The sequence below is a fragment of the Macaca nemestrina genome, chromosome 4 (genome assembly GCF_043159975.1).
Source record: "Macaca nemestrina isolate mMacNem1 chromosome 4, mMacNem.hap1, whole genome shotgun sequence".
Lineage (NCBI taxonomy): Eukaryota > Metazoa > Chordata > Mammalia > Primates > Cercopithecidae > Macaca > Macaca nemestrina.
The window spans coordinates 181,930,993-181,956,555 of NC_092128.1; the positions used below are offsets into that span (position 1 = coordinate 181,930,993).

The window sequence follows — 25,563 nt, forward strand, 5'->3', positions numbered from 1 at the left end:
ACAGCCAGGAAGGAAACAGGGCCTCAGCCATGCAGCCACAGGGAACCGGAGGCTGCCAATGGCCTGGAATGGTTTAGAAGTGGATTTCCCGGAGCTTCCTGATGAAAGCCCAGCTGGTCAACTCCAGGACTGCGGTCTGTGAGAGCCACAGCAGAGAAACCAGCTGAGCCGAGCGGGCCTTTGGGCCCACAGGCCTGTGTCAGAGGACAGTGGTGGGAGGGAGCCATCCGCCTCGGCCCACTGTGACCCCAGCGCACTCGGGGTCCCACTTCCACACCCTCTGCAAAGGCCCTCGCAGCTTGCCCGTGTCTCCACCTCCTCCCCGAGGTCTCCTCCTGCCCACTTATCCAGCAGATGGGCCCCTGGCTTTGCACTACTCCTCTTCTCCCCTCCTCAGGACTCTATTCCCGTATCACCTCTCAGTGAGACCCACTGTCACCTCATCAGTGCCCTCTCCACCCTCCCCTGCTTTACTTCTCCTTGTCATCCAGCATGTGTCTATTCACTGACATATTATTTATCACCTGGCTTTTCTACTAAACAGATTCTCAATTGGTGGTGACAACACTCCTCACTTCCCCAGGGGGACAGTGGGCAGTACCTGGGGTCATTTTTGATTGTCACAATTGGAGGAGGACCCTGGCATCTGGTGAGTGGAGGCCAGGGACGCTGCTTCACATCCTACAGTGCACAGGAGGGCCCTGCCACAAAGCACGATCCAGCCCAAAATGCTGGCAGTGCCTCGGCAGAAACGTCACCTCCTACGTCATCAACTCTGTGAGAGCGGGGATTTGTCTGTCACGACTGCATCCTGGTGCCCAGACCACAGCCTGCACATCACGGTACTCTGTGGATGGGTTTGGAGCAGACCTGGACCAGGGCGTGCTCTAGGCCACAGTGAGTGCCGGCCCACCGGGAACTGGCCACTCAGCGGTTACCCGTCTCTATCGCTTTCTTTCCCAGTGTCGGAAACCTGGAACCACTTTCAACTTTTCCTCTTCTGCTTCCCCTCTAGGGGTGCCTCACTGCTGGGCAGGGCCCTCTGGGCTCCTCCATCCTCCTCCACCCACCTCTTGTCTTCCCAGCGAAGAATCTTCTGCGGAACATGGTGGGATCCCATTGTCCCTGCTACAGGAAGTGAAGCAAAGAAACCGAGGTAGGGGGCCTGGTGTGATGGTTCAGGTCTGTAATCCTAGTACTTTGGGAGGCCGAGGCAGGTGGATCACCTGAGGTTAGAAGTTCAAGACCAGCCTGACCAACATGGTGAAACCCCATCTCTACTAAAATACAAAAATTAGCCATGCGTGGTGGCAGGCACCTGTAATCCCAGCTGTGCAGGAGGCTGAGGCAGGAGAATCGCTTGAACCTGGGAGGCGGAGGTTACAGTGAACCAAGATTGCACCACTGCACTCCAGTCTGGGCGACAGAGTCAGACTCCATCTCAAAAAAAAAAAAAAAAAAGAAAGAAAAGAAAAAAAGAAAGAAACTGAGGCAGAGCCATTTCTCTCCCTTCCTGCTGTGGGCTCCCCTTTCCTTCCCTGGCTTAGCTGATGTTCATCAGCATTCCAGAATTCTGCACTGAAGGAATCCCATGCAAGTCTGTCTCACAGCGGGAGGGCAAGGCCCCCATTTTATTTACACAGGTTCTGGGATGACCAGGGTCAGCGCAGCATGATTTACACACGCTGCTTGAACCAAATCAGTGAATGGAACAGCCCTGGAGTCATTGTAAACAAACCCAGACCCGCTGGATGCCCGCTGAGCTGAAAACCACAGGAAGAAAAGAGAAGACATGCAAACCTCTTTCTCAAATGAGACTTTCTCCCAGAACCTAATGTTCTGGAAAAATCTTCCTAATTACTCATTAATTGATATATCATCCGTGCTGTGTGCCAAGGATTAAGTGGATAATTCCCATTATTTCTAGAGAGCAAGGTAATGCATCCACTCAGCCCAGGCAGAGTGCGCGCAGCTCTGGCACTGTCACCACTGAGGCCTGTGGGCAGCCCCGTCCGCCAGCCCAGTCCTCAGCCCTGCGGAAACGCTGGCTGCAGTGTTGAAGCCAACTCCTGAGACTTGCATTTTTCCAACAATGTGAAAAAACATTTCATCATTCAGGCTGATTTTCATGTCTCACTTCTTAGGTATACATTTTGGAAAATGGATTTTCCTCTTAAAGAATAATTTATTGAGTACATCAGTCTAATTCTCCTGCTCTGGAACTTTGCGTATGGAACCTCTTGGTCATTCAAGTAGGACACTGGGGTCATTTAAGCGTTGCTAATTGGCTCGATAAAGAAATGTATTTTAAACAACTATGATTCAGCACTTAATCATAGCATTTGATGATACTGTCATTACAGAAACCTCTATTCTCCATTAAAAATAATTAAACCATCTTCAAGTTTGACCATCCCATATTGGTCTAAACTTTCTATATTACTCGAATGTTTATGGACAAGAGAATTGTGGTGCAGAGAGAGAGAAGAGAGAGAAGGGAGCACGCACCTTGGAACTTGGGTTTAAGTCCCAGCTCTTCCATCTGCCGACTATGTCTGCAGAACAGTCCTCACCCTCTGAGACCATTTCTTCTTCTCTGTGGGGAGGATGTGCTGGGACAAGGTATCAGTACATCCCTGTCCCAGGGGTAGGGAAGAATGACCTCAGAAGGAAACGAGGAAGAAGGGGAGCTGGAATAAGGCAGGGGTCTAGTAGGGTGAACCAAGCACTCCTGTAGGGCAGGTGCACCAGGAAGAGGCAGTACCTGGCCAGGAGTGTCCCAGGAGGCAGACCAGGGACAGAGCACCTCCCAAGCCTGCTCTGTCCAGTGGGGCCCACCAGTGGAAGGGAAGAGGCAGAGCGTGGGTAGAAAAGGCTACAGATAGGAAGAGTGCTGGGAATCAAAGAATGCTGAAGGTCTCTTTAGATTCGAAAACAAAGCGCTCTTCCTTGTCTCTCTTCTCCTCCCAGAACTGTGAGAAAACCAGACACCCTGAGAAGGAGTACAGATGGCCCAGCACTGGCTCTGTGCTCCTCTGCATCCTCTGCCCCAGCTCAGCCACCCCCCAGGAAAGGAGGCCAGGGCGTGAGCCTGCCGGGACCACGATGGAAATGCGCACCCCCTCGGATGAGTTAGCAGGTCAGAAAAGAACCCTGCTTATGAAGTGCTGGGAGGCACCTAGGCAGGAGTGCCATGAGATCCCCCGACATTGTTCCTCCCTTGTTTTGCTTTTTCTGTGCCTCTAACTTCTTGTCACTTACACTTAGAACACCCGCCCCCCGTCACCTATGAGTCAGGTTTATCATGATGTTCTGCTTTCCCTTTTTATTGAGGGGTTCTGGGCATCAGTGCGACACCCCTGCAGTGTTCTCAGGCAGCTCCCTGCACATGAGAGATACACGATACAGGCCAGTAATGTTCTCGGGAGTGATTCAAGAGATTTTCCTTTCCAGAGTCCTTGCCCTCTGAGACCATTTCTTCTCTGTGGGGAGGATCTGCTGGGACCACAAGGTATCAGGGCAGCCCTGTCCCCAGGGGTAGGGAAGAATGACCTCAGAAGGAAAAGAGAAGGAAGGGGCACTGGGATAAGGCAGGGGTCTAGTAGGGTGCACCAAGCACTCCTGTAGGGCAGGAGCACCAGAGGCATATGTGAAAGCACATACATCTTGGGGACTATGTGGAAGCGCATACATCTTGGGGACTATGTGGAAGCGCATACATCTTGGGGACTATGTGGAAGCGCATACATCTTGGGGACTGTGTGGAAGCGCATACATCTTGGGGACTGTGTGGAAGCGCATACATCTTGGGGACTATGTGGAAGCGCGTACACAACACATGATCCCTCTCCTTCCTAGGTGTCTGTACCATGGGACATGCTCTCGGAGGCAGCCTGCCAGGAGGGCCACCAGTCTCCAGTCACTATTCAGGCAGCCCTCTACTTTAGCCCCCAAAACTTTTACAAGGTAAAAGTCTGAAAGTCCAAGAATGAATTTACCTATTTTACCAGTTAGGATCAGGCTGGCCGCAAGTATCATAGACACCAAATCACAGTGGCTTAAACACCACGGGACTGGGTTTCCTTTTCCCTGCAAAGTGTGGCAGAAATGATCCAGCTCCTCTTCACTGAACCTGCGGGACCTGGCTTCTTCATTCTGCCACTTGGCCACCTCTAAGGTGAGGTCCTTGTCTCACAGTCCAAGATGTCACCCAGCCACCACATCCACATCCGCATCTACAGTGGGGTTTGTTGCTGTCACCTCATTGGACAAAACCAACTACGTGTCTTCACCCAGTTTCAGGGGAAGCAGGAAAACACAGTGATTGCTTCTAGGCAGTCATGTGCTCACCCAAAAATTCCACTCTATAGAAGATCTGGGGGAAATATAGCAAATTCTGCCTCTCACATTAGGGTGCAGAAAAGTGGTAGTTCTGTTTCTGGAAAACAAAAATACCTGTAATGATGGTTTCATAAGTGCTGGCAACTCAGTAGGAAGGGGAGAGCTGCAAGAGAGCCTGGCCAAGGGGGGTTGGTGCTGGTGTCGCCTCCCTGCATCTCCCCACACTTCTGGAGAGGCCACGACAGGCATGTCCCCTCTACATGGACACATTGGGTGCCTATAGCCAGGCTCGAGCAAAAGTCTGTCTTCTCCATTTTCCACAATGCAAGACCTATGGGGCTTCATCTCCAGTCCCTCCCCTCCACAAGCCCCCTCTGCAAGCCCTCTACCCTGAAGAGTGTCCACGGCATTTAGGACTGCACAGGTCTTTGTTGAGGGAGCTGTCTTGGGCACTGTAGGAGGCTGAGCAGCATCCCTGTCCTCTACCTAAAAGATGCCAGGAGCACCCCTCAGTGTGACAACCAAAACTGTCTGCAGAAGGTGCCAAATTTCCCCTGGGGGGTAAAATTATACACACACCCTCCCCCACTGAGACTCACTGCCACAAACCCGGAACCAGCTACGTCTCCATCTCCAGGTGAAGCACCCATGTTCATAAGACACAAAGAAAGGAGGCAGGGCTGGAACCTCCTCTATCTGCAGTAGGGGTGGTGTTTGTTGATGAAGGGACACAGGATCTCAAAAGAAAAGGTGGGAAACTTGGGGGAGAGAGAGGCAGATAACAAGAGGGAGTGCCACTAGAGACATGCTCAGTTGGAGACCTCGGACTGGAGCCATGGCTGCCCTGAGATGCAGGTGGTACAGGTGACACACCCCTCGCAGCACTTCCCACGTTTCATTATAATCTCCTTTCTTCAGTACCTTCTGCCTCTATAATTATGAGCTCCTTGAGGGCAGAGTGACCTCTCTGGGTCGAGGTCACTGCTGCATCCCCAATGGTAGGCAAGTACTTGACCCTTCACTGGTACTTAATATTTGATGAATCAATGAATGAATCAATGGGTGGATACTTATTTCCCCACTAAAGGGACTGTTTCATATCAAAAATATGTGGCTTAAACAACACCAGGCAGAAGCCACTCAACTACATAACATTTCCATATGCCAGGCGCTAATCCAAGGGTTTTGTATGAAGTAGCTTATTTCATTCTCAAAGCAATCCAATGAGGTGGGGTACTATTGTTACCTTCACCTCGAGGAAGGAGAGTGAGACACAAAAGTTAAGTAACTTGCTGAAGGTCATATCGCTAGTAAGTGGTATAGCCAGGATAGAAGCCCATATCAACCATTTTACTCCCAGGTTACGCTGAGTTTTCGATATTTACTCTGCAATACTGCCTCTTCATCAAACAATAATACAATTCTGACATGTGTTACCTGTCCTGCCTCCTTTCCTTCCCAAACTGCTCTCCCTCCCTTCTACACAGGTCTCTCCACTGGATGTCATGACCATGTGATCCACTTCACTCACCCTAGGAGTGGGTAGTCACTCAAGCCTATGAAATTGTCCCACCCCAGTCCCACCCACACTGTGATTGGCCCAGAGCTGGCCCAATCAGAGCTCTTCGGGGGAACTGAAACGGAGCTTAAGGTAAGAGGTCATACTTGGTCTGGAGGTCCTACTATGTATGTAGTCACAGAAGCTACTAGGGACCATCTTGAAGCCATATGAAGAAAATCTGTGAAACTGAAGTTAAGCAGAGGCAGCTAGAGCTGAGACAGTCATCTCGATGATATCATCTGAGACTCTGGATCCAGCTGGACCCAAAGTCCCTCCTTCCCTTCTGCCTTCCCCTTTTTCTTAAGCCAGTCTGAGCTCAGTTTTTGTCACTTGCACCTGAGTAAGTCTTGAACGTTTCAACAAATATCTAGATAGTATTAGTTGACTCTATGAAGGCCTAGTATCTATGGACCAAAATGGTCTTGATTTTATTGAATTTCTATTAATTGAGTGAGATGCCCTTTAATCCAGTATTTGCATCTCCTCAGCATGAACATGAAGAACAGAAACAAGAGCAGCCCTTATTTCAAAATGGAATCTCAAGATATATTTGGCTTCTGGGGGAAAAAATGCCTTATTGACTTTAGCATGAAGGATGGGCTTCGTTGCATCATCACCCCCAAGCATCAGTGCTCTGTGCTTGTTCTGAACGATAGAGCAGGGCCTCATCCACACCACTGATTCAACACAGAATGTACGGCTCATTTCCTTTGCTTCAGAGAAAGCATTTAGATGGTAAGATTGGTGAAACTCTCAATGACCTTTGCATTTTCAACACCTTTGTAAGATCTGACTCAAGGCTGATAGCATACATGCTCAAAAAGTAGTACTGATTCATTGAAAGAGCATAGGTGACAGGTGTCAGATACATGAGATGGTTCTTTGATTTTGAACCATGTGTTATTAACTATCAGTATCCATTGAAAAGCTTCTGATTATAAGCAATTCTTCTTAGTTTCACATTTTAAGCTGAAGAATAATCGTTTTGTATTTATTATGAAAATTTGCTATATATGAAACAACTCAAGCTACAGCAAAGAAAACTCAAAAAGTGCAAATGATCAAAAGCTTAGAGATAATGGAAGGAAAAACTTCTCATTGTAATCTGAATAATACCAGCAATTTTTAATTAGCTCATTTGTGTTCCAGAAATGCAGGATGATTCAGAAAGGTGAATGTGCTTAGGATCTCAGAAACATTTCTTTTTACCTTTGGCTTTCTTTTTAAACACTTGATATGGTTTGGCTGTGTCCCCACCCAAATCTCATCTTGACTTGTAGTTCCCATAGTCCCCTCATGGGAGGGATCCAGTGGGAGGTAATTGAATCATGGGGGTGGTTACCCCCATGCTGCTGTTCTCATAAGATATGTTGACTTTACAAGGGGCTTTTTCTCCCTTTGCTCGGCATTTCTCCTTGCTGCTGCCATGTGAAGAAGGACACGTTTGCTTCCCCTTCTGCCATGATTGTAAGTTTCCTGAGGCCTCTCCAGCCCTGCAGAACTGTGGTCAATTAAACCTCTTTCCTTTATAAATTACCCAGTCTTGGGTACGTCTTTATTAAAGATGTGAGAACATACTAATACAACACTCAAACAGTCTCAGAGATATCATCCCAGTGTTTTAGCCTTTCTGTTTGCGTTAAAGAGGGGATATTTTATCATAACATGCCTATTATTTCTGATTCATAGAACAGGAATGGATCAACCAAAACAAAAGCTTTGGTTAATGAAAAACTTCATTGGCAGGAGAAAAAACTTCCTAAGTACAGCAAGTTTCCATATGTTTACCATAAAATAACCTAGACTCCACCTTGGAGCATGTAAATATACAGACTGTTCATTGTATATGTTGGCAATGGTTTAAAAAAAGATTTGGAAACATATCCTATTAAAACATAATTGCCACTTTTATCATTTACTCAAATAACATATGAAAGAACTGGTACACATTCATCAAGGAAGTAGTCATTTTACTACGGTCAAGTGATGGGGTGATGTATTGTGCAACATGCCCTGCCTTCCTGGTTTATGGGACAGTTAGAGTACATTGCCCATGAGTGTTATCTACACACAGCTGTAAAGAGCCTTTTAAAGACCATCCAGAAACATCAACTAGTTAAATATCTCTATGTATAAGTTCGTGTGTGTATATTTTTCAATTTCCTAATTATGTTTGTTTAAGAGAAACCCAGTTGAGTATCTTTAGACCCAAAAGTTGGATTTCAACTCTGAATCTAAAGTGAAATGGGAACTTTCCCCAGGGTTGAAACTTACATCCAGGGCAACTCCTAGAGATCCTATGAAGCCCTAAAGATGTTAGAGTGAGATTTACCCAATTTTTCATGGAGTGATTGATTCCCCTGTGTTCAGGACTGGGCTGAAGGCAGCATCTATTCCTAAATTCTGCTAGATTCTGCAAGATGTTTTTTTGTTGTTGTTGTCTTTGTTTTTCTTCTTTTTGCCATGAGGAAGTGTAGTCAGGTACTGACCTTCAGGCCTTTGAACTTGCCTAGTTACCAGCATTTTTCAAACTTTAACACTGTGACCATCACCTGGGAAATCTCGTGACAATGCAGACTCTGATTCAGCAGGCTGAGGGTGGGAGGAGGCAAAGGGGAATTCATCCCATCTGTCCACAGCCTTCCCATTGGAACCTAAGTCCCACGTGCCTAGAAACTCCCCTGGCCAAAATTTCTCCAAAGACAAATAAAATGGCAAGAGCCAGGGGTGCTTTCCATTTTCATCTGCCACACGAGGTTATAGAAGCCTGTTTTAGAAGGGCCACAGCCCAAAGAGGTCTAAGTGATGCTGAAAAATGACACTTGGCCGATTCCCAAAGAAATGATAGAATTTCCCATCCAGCAAAGACACCAGAAAGCGGAGCTCACCTTTCATCATTTTTAAAAAAGGAAAGTCCTCGGGAAGTTTTTCTTCCCATGAAATCTTACTGCCTTCCCAGGGTATCACACACTTAAAGTAGAGCTGTGCTCATCGAAGGAGAGAGGACGGGGTAGGTAAAACCTTTCTCCCGCCCTGTAGGGGCCTCTCCCCAGAATTCCTCAGGACCCATAGAGGAAAGCTGAAATGCTTGGATTTAATACAATGCCCCATTTTTTAAAAACCGAGGTGAACATAAAATTAAGCATTTAAAAGATTCAGTACATTCACAACATTGTGTGACCACCACCTCTATCCAGTTGCAAAACATTTTCATCACCCCCCAGTAATCCCCAAACCCATTAAGCAATCAATCCCCATTTCCTCCTCCCTTTACCCCAGGACACCACCAATTTGCTTTCTGTGGGTACAGGTTTACCTATTCTAGTATTTCGTATCAGTGGAATCAGACAATATGTGCCTTTTTCGATCTGTCTTCTTTCACTTAGCATAATGTTTTCAAGGTTCATCCACACTGTAGCACATATCAGGATGTATTCCTTTTTACGGCTGAATAATAATCTGTTGTAGGGAGATATTCGTCTCTCCACTGATGGACATTGGGGTTCTTTCCACCACCTTCTGGCTACTGTGAATTACTGTGTCTCTGAGCATTAGTGTGTAAGCACTTGAGTTTCTGTCTACAGTTCCTTTGGGTCTATACCTCCATGCTCCAGTGTTATAGATGAAGGACCAGGCCACAAAAGATCCAGTGACTTGGCTAGGCTCACTCAGCAAGCTCATGGCTAAGCTGGACCCCAGGTCACCGAGTACCTGCTCCAGCTTCTACTGAACCCCAACGTTGCATGAGAGCCTGGGCTTGGCCCCACCTCTCCACTTACGGAGATGCCAGTTCCCTGGCTGGGAAAGCCCCCTCTGGTTTCCTTTCCCTTCCAAATCTTCCCACCTCAGATCTCAGCACTCTGTCCTCCTTCCCCACAAGGTGTTCCCTGACCACTGACAGGCCTTCCACTTCCTCCTGTCATTTCCAGCCTTATGATAATCTAATTATAAGCCCACATGGCACACAGTGTGTTTCACGGGTATCTTGCTGACTCGGGTTGACGGTAAGATCTTTGAGGACAGGAGTTTAGCAAATCTATGACAGATTAAATACGTGGGCAGAGGCCTGCAGAGCCAAATGGGTGACTTCGTCTGGCATCCATTTTGGCTGACATGACTGGTGATGTCACAGTCGCTACACAGCTGACATGATGACAGTGTCATTCAACAACACCAAAAGGTCTAAACGGCGCATTAGATCCCCTGGCTGGTGATGTTCACAGCAGCGAAGTCACCATGAATATGCAAAGACACAACAAGCCTTGTCAACACCACCTTGCCCCAGCTGGAGCCACTAAATATGTGGACAAAGTCCTGGCCCAAGAGTATAGCCCAGGAGGGGAATGGACATCCCTCTCCCCACCTTTGAGCAGAAAACAACCACTAAGCCGGGCAGGATGGCTCACGCTTGTAATCCCAGCACTTTGGGAGGCCATGGTGGGTGGATCACCTGAGGTCAGGAGTTTGAGACCAGCCTGACCAACATGGTGAAACCCTGTCTCTACTTAAAAATACAAAAATTAGCCAGGCGTGGTGGCAGGTGTCTGTAATTCCAGCTACTCAGGCGGCTGAGGCAGGAAAATCGCTTGAACCTGGGAGGCCGAGGTTGCAGTGAGCCAAGATTGTGCCATTGCACTTCAGCCTGTGCAACAGAGCGAGACTCCATCTCAAAAAAAAGATAAAAGAAAAAAAGAAAATGACCAGTGAAGGCAATACCAAAGAGACCAATGACCTCGTCAATTACAGGATCATGCTCGATTACTTAAAACTCAGTTTACCCTGTTGTAGAACTTGATCTTTCATAGAGATTGTTTTTACAGAAGTACTTTAAGGACTTCAGAAATATGCCAATAAAACACACACATTTTTTAAAATTCATCCCAGAGATTTCCATTCCCCAATTAGGTCCTCATCATAGTCATCAAAGGAGCAGCACATCCAAGAAAGTCCAAAACAGTCAGATTTCTTTTTAAATGACGCATTAGAAAACCTGAACCCCCGCCTTTTCTTTGTCTACTTTCTCACATTTGTAGATTTAGAAAAAAGATTGTCTTTCAGTCTCAACACTTTTGGAAAAACTAATGTCCTACGTCTTTCATATCAAATAAAAAAGACAAATAGGTTGATCGTACAGAGCCAATCCCCTCTTCACATACTGAATAAAGAGAAATTTCCATTCTTTTGGCCACAAAACAGGTCAGTTTCTTCAAAATGTACACACTCAAACACACAAGGGGCTGCGACCTCTTCACCTGCTGAGCGAGCCCTGCCACCGAAGCAACCAGCTGCCCACAGGTATTGTGTACGCAAGACTCCAATAAGGGGACACCTGTGTGTATCCAATTTTCTACCAGCAGCAGCTGATCCATTGGGTATGAAAGGGAGGAAAACTACTCAGCCAGTCGTTAGGTAAATAGTTGCTGCTTATCTCAGTGCAAAAAACAAGCACCCTTCTGCAGGAGTAAAGGAAGTGTGGAAAGATGGAGAGAGCGAGGGGCAGGAAGCAGACCGTTCAGAATCGGGAGACTTCTCTGCTTGTGTGGACAAGCTACTCACACTCTCTTACCTCGACTTTCCTATCTGTGAATGGGGCTGGCAATCAAACCACACTACTGTAAAAAGGATACGTTTGCCCAAAATAGTCAAAAGGTGGAAGCAAACAGGTGAATAGATCAACAAAATGTGGTCTCCACATACAATGCAATATTATTCAGCCTCAAAAAGGAATGAGCTTCTGACACAGGTCACACCACAGATAGTCCTTGACGGCATAATGCCAAGTCACAAAAAGGCAAATACTGTATGATTTCAACTAACACGAGGCACCTGGAGGAATGAAATCCATAGACAGAAAGTAGAATGGTGTCCTTCCAGGGGCTGTAGGGTATGGGGAGTTAGGGTTTCATGCATAGAGAATTTCACTTTTGCAAGACAGAAACAGGCCTGGAGATGGACAGTGGGGATGGTTGCACAGCAATGTGAATGTACCTAGTATCATAGAACTCTCTGTAAAAATGGTTAAGTTGGAACATTTTATGTTATGTGTATTTTACCACAATGGAAATTAATACTAAAAAGAAAAACATGTTTGCCATGATTCTGTCATCGTTGCTGAGGACAGAAAAAACCACCTCGTATTGTGGACCCAATCAACTCAAATTAGAATCTCTTGGGATGGAGCCCAAGCACAGACATGTTCTAGAGGCTCTATCACACCCACGCCAGAGCTGAGCATCACCCAGCGAGCCAAGTGCTCAGGTCACATCAGTGACTCATGTCCCTCAGCCTGACACTTACTCATGCTGCTGCAAAACAACAGGATACATTGGGAGCACCCGGGCATCTGTGTGCATTGAATTAACTTTTATTTAGTTTAACTCGAGAAACATTTCTTGCCTATCAACAGGGCTGGAATCACAGACACCTGCAGGTCGTGCCACAGGGGGCGCCCTCAGAAGGCCCTGCTTGTGGTTTAATGCTCAGTGGCTGCCATCTTGAAATTCTTAATTTTTGAACAAGGAGTCCTGCATTTTCCTTTTGTACTGTGGGCCCTGCAAATTGTGTATTTGATTCTGCCTACAAAAGCCAGATCCTGTTCTAGGCCTGGGGAAACCAGAGATAAAAGGCAAAGTGGCTGTGGGGAGGCCATAGGCTGCAGAATGCCCAGGGCAAGGTGAGGCCAACCCCATCAGGACCTCCTGGTCCACCACCCACCCCACCCTCTTCACCGGAGAGCCAGACATGGATTTGCCTGCAGAGGAGGGAGGAGGAGAACCCCTGACTGTGGATGGATATAAACAAGCTCATGACGAGTGATAAGTAACATATACAACAGGAACAATGACGCAAAACATGGGTGCATGTTGGGCTTTAGGACAGGGCAAAACTATACACAAAGCAGGCATCTAAGAAGCATAGTTCTGAGTTCTCAGCTCACCCCATGCTCACTCTTCTTGCCAGCATTCACGGAGCATCTACCATCGCGCACCGGAGTCCCTGCAGCTTCCAGTCTCAATCAGCCGTGGCCACAAATAAGCACCAGCTACCACTTACTGAAAGCTTCCTTTGCGCCAGGCACTGTGCTGAGTGCTTTATATAACTAGCTGCAAGTGCTTCCCATCATGGCTTCCTAGCTGGCTATTAACTGAACTGTTTTACAGATGAGGACCAGGAATGATCAGAGAAACCAAGGAACATTCCCAAGGTTACGTAGCCAGTCAGCAGGTGATCAGATGTGAATTTGGGTCTTTTGCTTTGAAATCTGTAACTTTGCCTTTCACTGTAAATTACCCTTAGGTTGAACCACACGCAGCTGGTGTTTGGCCGAATATTGTCAATTTCATCAGGCAGCGTGTGATGCAGCTCAAACTGAGACCATCCATAAGCCCTGTGGAAGGCCAGTGAACCCACAGATAAATCCAGATCACTCCCCGTTCTGTAAATCGGCGTGCCGGGCAAACAGCTCTCTTAAGCAGGGAAATGAAGGGAATAAAAAACAAACAAGTGGGAAGCTCTGTGAGAACAATACCCTGTGAGCAAGCTGAATGAAAGCACCTGCCTTCCTCCCCAGCCCAAGCCAGCTTGCTTAATAAATTAGACTGCTTGTTTGTTATAAGCACCTTTTTAAAAGGTGAGTGTAGACAGCTGCACTCCAGATAATGACACTAAGCAGAGCTGTTGCTACCAAGCCACACTAGAGATAAGGCTGCTTTCCCAGAAATCCATTTTGGGGCAGGGTAAATTGAAAGTGCATACTTCTCAGGTAATAGGTAATAAACGTTCCGTTTTTGGAGCTTTCTATATTGAGTTTCTGCACCTGGTCGCTGGAAGGCTATGGTGTCAGCACCAAGCCTGCAGATTGCTTTGTATATCAACCGCCCCTGTTTTTCCCCAGTAAAATACCACTCCTGACTTGGCCGCCAGCTCCTTCCTCTTTCTTGGTGGAAATCTACTGCCTTCTTAAACTGGTGCATGGAAAATTACATGGTCAGCACCACCCTTGGGGCTAGAAAAGCACACATCCCACAGTGATTTCAAACGATCCAGCCTTTCATCATTAAAAAATAAATTCTGTGGGCGAGGAGAAAAGAAGAATCGTGAGGCCCCTAAGCAGGTGACTCATTTCAGACAGAAATGACAAAGCCATTTCGGAACAGATGGGTTGACAGGACACTTAGCAAATGCTGCTTTTAATTCTTTCCTGCACTCATTCATTCATTCAACAAAAATTCCTCCAGGCTTACGGAGCACAGGGCACCACTGTAGGCACTGAGGAAGTAGCTGCCAAATACAAAATAAAACCCAAAAAATCCCTTCTTCCCTAGAGTTTCCACTCTACAGGTGGAGACAGAGAGGAAACTGACGAGGAAACTCTAAGCGTTATGGGGTAAAGCCAGTTGGGGAGGGGCAGGAGGAGGGGCTGCCTTGTTGGAAAGGTGATCTTAGAGCAAACAGGGACGGAAGGTGCAGAGGGAGCTCTGTGGTTACTTGGGGGGAAAATGGTCCTTCCAGGCAGAGGGAGTGGGAAGGGCCTAGGGGGAAGTAGGGGCAGCTTGAGCCTGGGAGCCATGTGGCTGCGGACATGGAGTAAATGAGGATGAGCAGGTGAGAGGTGAGGCAGGTACACTGAAGCCAGACGGCCACCAGGAGCACCTTGACTTTGCCTGTCAGTGGGCTGACAGTCACTGCTCTGTGCAGAGGAAAGTCATGACTGGACTTGCTTTTTGCCAGACACACTTTGAGGCCAAGGGGGAGCAGGGAGAGGAATGTTGACATCGTTGGGGTGTAGGATGGTGGAGCAGGGGACGGACATGGTGGAGTGGGAGCAGAGGCCAGGATCTAGCTAGGTGTCAATGGGGATGTTACTGATAGAAAGACTCTACGATTCCTCCAGGTGGTGCATACCCTCAACATCAGCCCATGGATGGATGTTCCCGGACCCCAGGAGTCTCACCATAAATTCTCCCTGGGACAGCCTGTGGGTGGCAGTGGTCGCCATCTGTCCTTGGCTGGCAGGTGCCCAGAGCTGTGGCAGTGTCATTCGCAGCAGCCCCAGGATTAGGCTGTTATCTGTGTTTACCAACAGGAAGGGACACGTGACGAAGGATTCAAACTGATACAGGAGCTATGGATTGCCACCTGCCTCTTCTCCTATGCCCGTCATAAGTACACACACCAGTCCTGTCTGCTGGCCAAGCCCCCTTGCTCCCAGGTGGGAGGACAATATGTAGAAGCACAAATTATAAACCAACTCTTGTTTTTTCTAAAGACAGTCTGTTCTTCAGATCATGATTAGGAATGAGTAGACGGTAAGTCTCAGAGTCTTCAGCGGCTTATTATACAGGGCTTATCAGAGTAAAACTAGAAATCACAACAGCTCAACATGGAAGAAAGGTTTCCTTCCTACTCCCAAACTTCAAACGGAGTCCAAGGGTTAGGTTGTGGGCGTATCTTTTGGGGTGGCCACAATTCAACCCATTCCAGCTAGCTTGACTGAGTAGTGATGCCTTTTAAACAAGCAATGGAGTGATCATCAGAGATGAAGAAGCAATTTAAGCTCAACCCTCAAGTGCAACCCCTTCCAAAGCAAACATCCTAGGAGGTGCTACTTAAGTTAACCTCGGAGATGATTAACCTGGGTTTTGCACCACTGCCCTGAGCCGTTTTCCACTGAACAGAACATAATTCTTTGTTATGTTTCTCAAGATGCTGCTTTTCTACACTGCAGTTATTTCAGGCATGACTCATGTTAAAATGAGTATGATAAGATGTCTTGGTAAAACCCCTGCGAGGCTTTCAGTAGAGAGTTTTTAACAGTAGCTCCCCCAAGCAAGGCAGCTGGAGTGGGTTGAATGGTTGCCCCCAAAAGACCATCCCTGTCCTAACCCTTGGACCCTTATTTGGAAAGAGAGTTGACAGATGTAACTAAGTTTGAGATCTCAAAATGAGATCACCCTGGATTACACAATGGGTCCTAAAGTCAATGACAAGCGTCCTTATAAGAGCAGAGAAGACACAGACACAGAGGGAAGGCCATGTGAAGGCCGAGAATGCAGTGATGCAGCCACAAACCAAGCAATGCCTGGAGCCACCAGAAGCTGGAAGAGGCAAGGAAGGGACTCTTCTTTAGAGGGAGCAGGGCCCTGCCCACACCTTAGCTTCAGACATCCAGCCTCCAGAACTGGGAGAGAAGTAATGTCCTTTGTTTGAAGCCACCCAGCTGTGGCACTTTGTTACAGCAGCACGGGAAATGCATACAGCCTCCAAAAGAGAACACAGCCCTTCTGAGAGCTTGATTCCAGACATGCAAGACCCTGAGCCCACCGCGCCCGGGTTTCTCCTACAGAACTGTGAGATGATCCATGGGTGTTGTTTTAAGCCACTCCAATTGCAATAGGAGATTGAGGATGTCATGTGAGTGACCAGCAAGGCATGTGGCCCAACCAGACAGCCAGCGAAGACCTTTAATGAGTAACTTGAGGCTGAGAGTGAGGTGGTGAGTCGTGGAGAAAGTCCCAGCTCAGGGTTCACTGTGGACCAACAGCTCTTTATTGTGGGGTCCTACCTTCCTGGAGAACTTCCTGGAGAGTATAAGGCCTGACGTGGGTCTTCAAATATCTCAACAAGAACGATAAATCCCTCCAGAAAACCATATTACTCCACTTTCTTTCCAAAGGAAATTCAAGTCTGTTGAAATGCTTGCTCTAAAACAGTCTCCAGTGATATTAAACAAATTAGTGGCTCTCAAAATACCTTGGGTGAGGACCAATAAGTGTTGTATGCGCTTTACATGCTGATAATTACACCTAACCCACAGCATTTGTCTGATGCCTAAGTGGGCTCAGATTTGCCCGAGGCCCTGGTCTTCTGAGGGACACAGCCTCGTCACTCAGAGAGGAGAGCCCGACTCAATGCCAAACAAAGGCCAAGGGATTCTGCACACGAAGACAAAACAAAGTCTTCCTTCTCAACTAGAGAATGGCTTATCTAAGAAAAAAATCAACTGGAGGGGAAAAAAAAAGTGAGGATGTCAGCGTTTACCAGGAATCTTGAAACTTTGACAGGAAGGGTGACCCTTTTCATTCAATCTGAAATGTACACAGACAGGTCACAGATATGTTCCAAATACATTTTTAAATTGCTAAATATGTTTAAAGAAGATTTTAAAGTAAAACTCAATGGACCAGTTTATACACAGCAACTTCATTACATTTTTCCAACCACACAGAGCTAGGCTGAAACTCAATTATACTGAAATTTAAACTCAACTATTACCAGTGTTATTCTATCCCAAAGAATGAGCCAGGTCTAAGCTGATGTTTCCTCCTGTTGTGACAATAAGAACTTTCCCCATTGGCTTGCACCTTTCCCCTTCTCGCTCCATTTCCAGCTCTCCATCACGCAGGGAAGGCAGATTAGAGTTCGCTAGAAACACAATACCTCAGACATAAAGGCCTTGCACCTACCTGCCTAGAAGTACAACTCAGATGTACTCCTTTCTAATGAGGAGTGGCAACGGAGCTTGCAAGCTGAAGAAAATATAACTTGGGTGTGATTAACAAAAGCTTAGGCTAACACATGCCTGCTTCTATAATTATATTCTGTTTATCTAGAGAGAAAAAACAAAAAAACAATAAATCATCCAGTGGTGCATGATTGGCTTAGTTCTTTGTCTCTCTCTCACTGGGAAACTCACAATGAAGTTCTTCCAGGCAGAGATCGCAACCCAACCTGCCCACCATTCTCCCTGACACCTGTCACTGACCAAGATGACTGGCACATGCAAGAAGCACATGGGCCCCTGCAAAATCTCTCGATTCATTTTACTGTTTCTTGGTGAATTGACTTCTATTACCTCCCTTTTCTCTACCCGTATTAGTTTCCTGAAAACCACTACAAGTTAGCAGCTTAAAACCACACATGACTGGGCGTGGTGGCTCATGTCTGTGATCCCAGAACTTTGGGAGGCCAAGGTGGGCAGATTACGAAGTCAGGAGTTAGAGGCCAGCCTGGCCAACATGGTGAAACCCCATCTCTAATAAAAACACAAAAATTAGCCAGGCGTGGTGACACGCGCCTGTAGTCCCAGCTACTCAGGAGGCTGAGGCAGAAGAATCACTTGAACCTGGGAGGAGGAGGTTGCAGTGAGCCAAGATCGCACCACTGCACTCCAGCCTGGGCAACAGAGCAAGGCTCCGTCTCAAAAAAAAAAAAAAAAAAAAAAAAAGTTACTATCCTACAGCTCTGGAGGCTGGAAGCTCAAAAATCAGCCTCGCTGGGCTAAAATTAAGGTGTTGGCAGAGCTGGTTCTTTCTGGAGGCTTTAAGGGTGAATCGTTCCTTTGCCTTTCCAGCTTCCAGAGGCTGCCCACGTTCCTTGGCTCATGGCCCCTTTGTCCATCTTTAAAGGCAGCAGCAAAACCAAGTTTTCTCCACCTTCCATCGTCACATCACCTTTTCTGCCCAAGTTCCCCTCATAAAGTCTGTGATTACACTGGGCCCACACAGATCACCCAAGACCATCTACCCGCCTCAAGATCCTTCACACAATCACGTCTGCAAAGTTCCTTCTGCTGTGTCAGGTGACACATTTACAGCTTTGGGAATATTACTCTGTCTACTTCCTCTCCCACTGCATTGGCCAGCACAAAGCTGAGACATCTCACAAGAGTGAGCCCTGATCTGGGATTCGAGAAGTATGGTCACTAGAAGTCAGACAGAAATCTGCCCACCTGCACTGTAGGTGTCATCCCAGTATTCAAACGTCAGCTAAAAAGCTCTAGGGTGTCTGCAGATGCCATCAGCCCAGCTTCAACAATGACCATATCTGCGTGGGCCTGTGTGCTTACCCACTGCAAGTCTAAACAGCTGTCACCAAAACGCCCCAGATCCATCCCCCTCTCTCTGCCCTATTGCTCCCCCTGGTCCAAGACACCATAGTCTCCCCTGGGAACACCTACAGCAGCTGCCTGAACAACCTTCCCATTTCCTGCTGGGCCCGCTGTAGCCCCTGGCCCATGCAGCAGCCACTGACCTCCCCAGAAGGTACACCCAGTCCCATCAGTTCCAGCTCAGAAGCCCCCACTGGCTTCCCAGCACATATGCAGTTAAATTCGAGGCTTAAGTGGCCTCACAGCCCTCATCCTATGGCCCTAGCTCCCTCTCCAACCCCATCTCACTCCTCATCTGCTTAGTTCATCCTCCCTATGCCCAAAGTTTTCTCTTCAGTTCTTCTTATGACACTGGGTCTTCTTTAGGCCTCTGGCCCCAGCGGTTCCCTCTGCTGAATCCACCTCCAGGCCCCACCCTTCTGGCCTGCGGTGGAGTGTGTTGACTTTAATCACCAGCCATTCTATCCTCCTCCAAGGCCACTTCCGACTGCCTTGAGGAAGCTGGATGTCATGTCTCCCCAGGTTTCACATGCCGAAGTCCTAACATCAAGTACCTTAGAATGAAACCGTATTTGGACATGGAGTCACTGCAGATGTAATTAGTTGAGATGAGGTCATTAGGGTGGGCTTTAATTCAGCATGCTGGTGTGCTTATAAAAAAGGGAAACTTAGACATGGACACGAACACAGGGAGAACACCCTGTGAAGACAAAGGCAGGAATCAGAGCAATGTGTCTACAAGCCAAGGAGCACCATAGATGGCCGGCAACCCAGCAGAAGCTGGGAAAAGGCCTGGAGGAGATTCTCCTTCACAGCCTCAGGAAAACTAACCCAGCTGACACTCTGATCTTATACTTCCACCCTCCAGAATGATGAGACAAAAAATGTCTGTTTTGTTGTTGTTGTGGTGGTGGTGGTTGTTGTTTGAGATGCAGTCTCACTCTGTCACCAGGCTGGAGTACAGCGGTGCGATCTCGACTCACTGCAACCTCCGCTTCCCAGGTTCAAGCGATTCTCCTGCCTCAGCCTCCGAGTAGCTGGGACTATAGGCATGTGCCACCACACGCAGCTAATTTTTTTGTATATTTAGTAGAGCCGGGGTTTCGCCACACTGGCCACGATAGTCTCAATCTCTTGACTTCATGATCCGCCCGCCTCGGCCTCCCATAGTGCTGGGATTACAGGTGTGAGCCACCACACCAGGCCAAATGTCTGTTGTTTAAGCCACCCAGTCTGTTATGGCAGCTCTAGGGAGCTGATATGCTGGGAAAGCTACCATTGTATTTTCTGATCCCCTGCGAGGACTCTTCTAGAAGAGTAGGCCCCCCAACTCAATGCACTTGCGTGAGGTTTGGATGGTGGAGGTCAGTGGAAGCAGGCGGCTCTGTTGCTGCTTCTTGGCTGTTGCTCTTGGGTGGCCCAGCTGTGGCAGCACTGCGGGTTCCTACAACAGTGTCGAGAGTCTTCATTTTGTGAGTGTCATGAGGCAGTTCCCATGGTTACGGGCAGACTGCTCCCAGACCCCTGGATCCAGCCTGTAACACGTTCGTGTGTGTGTGTGTGTGTGTGTGTGTGTGTGTGTGTGTGTGGAGAGAGATGGAGTCTCACTATGTTGACCAGGCTGGTCTCAAACTCCTGGGCTCAAGTGATCCTCCTATCCTCCCACCTTGGCCTCTCAAAGTGCTGGGATTACAGACATGAGCTGCTGTGCCTGGCCTATCACACATTTTTTTTTTTATTTTGAGCCAGTCTCGCTCAGTCACCAGGCTGGAGTATAGTGGTGCAATCTCGGCTCACTGCAACCTCTGCCTCCCAGGTTCAAGTAATTCTCCTGCCTCAACCTCCCAAGTAGCAGGGACTACAGGCGTGTGCCACCACACCCAGCTAATTTTTGTTTTTAATAGAGACAGGGTTTCACCATGTTGGCCAGGATGGTCTCGATCTCTTGACCTCGTGATCTGCCTGTCTCAGCCTCCTAAAGTGCTGGGATTACAGGTGTGAACCACTGTGCCCCGCCCTGTCACACATTCTTGAGCTGGTGGCTACTACCCCAGCTAGTGGTTCCTGACTTTCCTGACAGCAGCTGTGAGCACAGTTCCCGGCAGCCCACTGGGGTGTGATTTGGGGAGCTGCTGCGGAGGCCTAGCCTTCTGAGGGATTCTGAAAGCACCTAATACCCTGCATTAAATCCTGTTCTGCTCAACTTAGCCAGAAGGACGGCCTTTTCTGCAGGTGGACACTGGCAGCCTCACATTTAGAAACAGATGCTGCTTTCCTCATGGACGCCATCCACTCTTACACCACCCTCCCTCTCACTGAGTTGTTTTCTATTGCACTCACTGGTATTTAAATGTGCTGCGTTTACTTGTTTGTTTGTGCACTTATTGCCTGAATTGTGACCTCCATGGAAACATCGACCTTGTCACTGGGCCTCTCTTCTGACATCCTCACGCCTAGAACAGCACTTGGTGCAGTGGCCGCTTTGGGGTATTTATGGAAGAAGAGAGAGAGAAAAGGAATTTCTAAGTTTGGCTTCTCTTTGAAGAAGCTTCCAAAGGCATTTCTAGAACACTTAAAATATGTGAAAATAAGGGCTACCTGGGTTATATGTTAAATGAATTATGCTAAAGAAGACTCAGCAGTTGCTAACTTTTCTCCTCTGCTCTTAAATATCCCGTTCTGCTGTTTCAAATTAGAAACTCAGAGTTCCAAAACAGTGAGATCGTTTACTTCTTTTTCTAAAAAAAAAAAAAAAAAAAAGTCATTGGAATAACGGAAGTACTTTAAGAATCTATGGGGCAAGAATAGAAGCTAGTCATCATTGTATAAACCAAAAATAAAATTCTAATGCCCCACAGCTATCTTAATGGACCCCACCTCTTGGCCAAGGGCCTTCCAGAGTTAACCTGAAAATCTAGTTTAGGTCAGGACGGGAAGCGGGGGTCAGACATGCCTCATCACCCCAACATCAACACAGACCTTAAGTCTGATAAGACACATGTACAATATCTTGTTTCTGAAGCCTGCTACCTTGAGGCTTCCTCTGCATGATGAAACCTTGGTCTCTACAACCTTGCATCGTAACTCAGACATTCCTTTCTATTGATAGTAACTCTTTCGACCAATTGCCAATTGGAAAATGTTTACATGTGCTTATGACCTGGAAATCACTCTGCCTCTGCCACCAACTTTGAGTTGGCGGCCCTTTCAGACAGAACCAATGTACATCTTGCAAATATTGATTGATGTCTCATGTCTCCCTACAATGTATGAAAGCAAGCTGTGCCTGACCACCTTGGGCACGTGTCCTCAGGACCTCCTGAGGCTGTGTCACGGGCACGTCCTTAACCTTGGCAAAATAAAACTTTCTAAATTGACTGAGACATGTCCCCGATACTTTTGGGTTCACATCTGTCACTGAGATGGTAACTGTGGTCATTTGAATACCCCTCACATTATCCTCATCTACTCACAGCAGCCCTATTCATCTGGCAAATTGAGGGATATCACTTGGAATATGATGTTTTTATTAAAAATACGATTTTGGTTTTCTAAGGGATGCTCTGGGCTGCTGTAAACCAGGGTCTGCAGGGCCCACCAGTTTCTGCAAATGAGGTTTCACTGGCACTCAGCCAGGTCCGGTTGTTTACATATTGCCTAGGCTCCTTTCTAGAGCTGAGTTGTTGTGTCAGGGACCACATGGCCTTCAGAGCCTAAAATATTTACCCTCTGGCCCCTTAAGAAAATGTTTGTCAGCTCCTACTCTAAACAAAACCTCTGGCCACGTGGCCTCTGGTGCTGCCTAAAGTCTTTGCTGTGCCCTTTGCGGATGTGCTAAGGATGAACTGAGCTCAGAGGCGGCCAGTTTCAGGCTCCTTCCCGGAGCGATAGGAACCTGGAATTCTCAGCCCATGTGACCAGTACTGGCCAATGAAATGCAAGCGGAACTGACCTGCGCCTCCAGGCTGAGGCAGTGAAACGCCCCTGAGCCTTTCCCCAGTCTCACTCTTCTCCCCCATGGCAACCAGCAAACTTCCGGAGAGCAGAGCCAGGGTCCCTGCACGGGGTAGAGCGCAGACTCCGCCACTGCTGACCTGTGATGAGCTTGCAGCGAGCAAGAAATCAGCTGTTGCATATTATGGCACTAAGATTTTAGGGTTGTTTGTTACAGCACAATAAGCCTAGCTCACTCTGACTAGGATGGTAGTCTTTTTGCTGTCATAATTAATTTGCATTTCTCAGAGTTTAAAAGGGTGCACCGCCCACCCCCCCAGATCTCAGGTAGGCATTTTTGAACTTAACTAGATAACAAAACACAAAAGATCAGTCCTTTTCTCCAGCAAAGATGGCAATGCTTTAATACCTCTGAGCATGTTAAAGACCCTCTGAGACTCTAGCCTCTGCTGCAAAAACACATACGAATACCTACTACTACTGCTGCTGTGATGATGATGACGACAGCAATAGTGAGAATATTTTAAATATGCCAGGCGCTGTGGCAGCTGCTTTCCGAATATTGTCTTATTTAATCTGATCATTACCCTATTAGGTAGGGAGTGTTCTGATTCCCATTTTATAAATAAGGAACCTGAGGCTGAGAGAGCATCAGTGACTTGTTCAAGGTCACCCACAGCTGTCAAGTGATAGAACTTGGATAAAAATCCAGACTCCTTTCATGGAGTATGGAGGGAGGTCAGAAAACATAGGAAGTAAGGGATTGTGATTGACAGCGTGTCCTTGCAAAGGGACAGGTTGAGAGACACAAGGGCAGCTGTCTGAGGTGTGCCATTCGCCAGCTTCAGGAGAGAAGTGGGAGGCTACCTCCAGCTATCCAGCCAAGGAAGCTTGGGGACATGTTAGTTCCTGCCTTCATTTCCATCAGCATCCTCAAAGCCACCCCTTGAGGTGATGAAAATAACATTGTTTGATAAAGAGTTGATATTCTCAATCCTATGAAAATGTGGATTAAAGCATCTTACTCATTTATTTAATCTGAAACAAAACAGCTGTTAAAGTGAACTAAATACGGCCTGAGAAGGAGTCTGTACTTTTTTTTTTTTTTTTTTTTTTTAAGATGGAGTCTTGCTCTGTTACCCAGACTGGAATCCAGTGGTACAATCTCGGCTCACTGCAGCCTCCGCCTCCCAGGTTCCAGTGATTCTACTGCCTCAGCCTCCCAGGTAGCTGGGATTACAGGCACACACCACCATGCCCAGCTAATTTTTGTATTTTTAGTAGAGACGAGGTTTCACAAGTTGGCCAAGCTGGTCTCGAACTCCTGACCTCAGGTGATCCACCCACCTTGGCCTCCCAAAGTGATTACAGGCATGAGCCACTGCGCCCAGCCAGGACTCCATACTTCTATATTTGAGTTCTTGTGGACGAACTGCAACCTAGCTTAATAGGTAGGCAAGATTGAAAACCTAGGAGAATGTATCTGTAACAGGCTGAGTCTTGGCCAAGCCCAGCGGCTGTACTTCAACCACTCATACACTGCTGAGTCTTCAGGCTGTGTTCAAATAAGGCAACCGCCATACTGCGACCAATCCAGCTGTCCTGTACGTCACTTCCAATTTCTGTGTATCATTTCCCTTTCTTTGTCTGTAAATCTTCTTCCACCACGTGGCTGCATGGTAGTCTCTGCTGTGACTCTGGGGGCTGCCCGATTTGCAAATCGTTCATTGCTCAATTAAACTCCTTTAAATTTAATTCAGCTGAAAATTTTCTTTTATCAAAGCTAAGTAAGAATTTGCCAACGTGATACGTAAACTTAATCATTTCTTCCAACTAGATTGCATCCCCGAGTCTCTCCTTTTGGGAAATGTCAGAACCTACACTGCCGCTCAGCTCTCTGCCTTCCTACGACTCAGCCTCCGCCATGACTGCACCTCATTCACGGCCCAGGTGTCAGGGACAGGACAGGGGTAAGGGGGGTTCATCCCCCTGATAAGAAGAAACCCAGTGCTCTTCCTACCTTCTTGGTAGAAATCGCCTCTCTGGGACTTGACTTCGTGACAGCCGCCTTTCCTATGGCATACAATCATTTCTCGTGTTTTAGTGGCTTTGGTTTGCTTTGGAATGTGTGGTGGGAAGTTCCATGAAATTTATTAAATAACCAGGATATCCTGTTACCTGATCAAGGCCTCTACAGAAAACCATTGCCCTGGGAGAAGGATGAAAGCACCTCAGACATCTTCCCATGTGAATCGTGATGGCAATGTCTCCCCTGCCCTGAGACGGCAAGACTGAGAATCAGGAGAGGTGGTTCTCATTATCCCTGAAAGCATTTTAGCTTGGATGTGGCCACTTTGAGGACTATAACTCTAAGCACCCTAGTTCGTGTTTTGTGATTATCAAAATATCTTCCGAATCCTGGGCAGACCATGACATCGTTAAGCCCAGTATTGTGAAGTCATGTGGAGGTGGTGTCAGATACAGATCAGAGAACATTCGAGAGGTACTGGGTTGTCTGGGGGGACCTCTGGGCTCCAGGAAGGTCCACATCTGCAGGGAGAAAGTCCCATGGTTGATTCTGGAAATCCAAACTCTTACGAGAGCCGACCGCCAGCTTCCACTTCACTGTAATTACCCAGGCGAAGTGAGTGAACAATCTGAGCCTCCCCATAAAACTAGCCCTCTAATTGTTGTGGTTTAACAGCCTCAGACCTCAGGCTGGGTGGAGAGGAGGGCAGGGCTCGCAGAAGCCAGACACAGCCACCCCCACAGGCAGCCAGGAGCCAACACAGTGCAAATACAACTGGCTCAGTCCTAC

The 25,563-nt window shown here is 47.4% G+C and overlaps 1 long non-coding RNA gene across 4 annotated transcripts in view; it reads right to left on the bottom strand.

The window, feature by feature from the left end:
• The window catches only part of LOC105472632 (uncharacterized), a 38,445-nt gene extending 15,544 nt beyond the window's left edge, over positions 1-22,901 (bottom strand). For 2 of the 4 annotated variants that reach the window (XR_011622828.1, XR_011622829.1), the window contains exons 1-3: positions 22,744-22,901; positions 21,390-21,529; positions 21,132-21,271 (exon numbers count right to left, since the gene is read on the bottom strand). This is a non-coding gene — a long non-coding RNA (uncharacterized lncRNA). Of the gene's footprint in view, positions 1-17,512; positions 17,935-19,240; positions 20,236-21,131; positions 21,272-21,389; positions 21,530-22,743 lie in introns of those variants that run through there. The other 2 variants (XR_011622830.1, XR_981682.2) reach the window with 2 other exon arrangements.
• Positions 22,902-25,563: the final 2,662 nt, after the last annotated feature.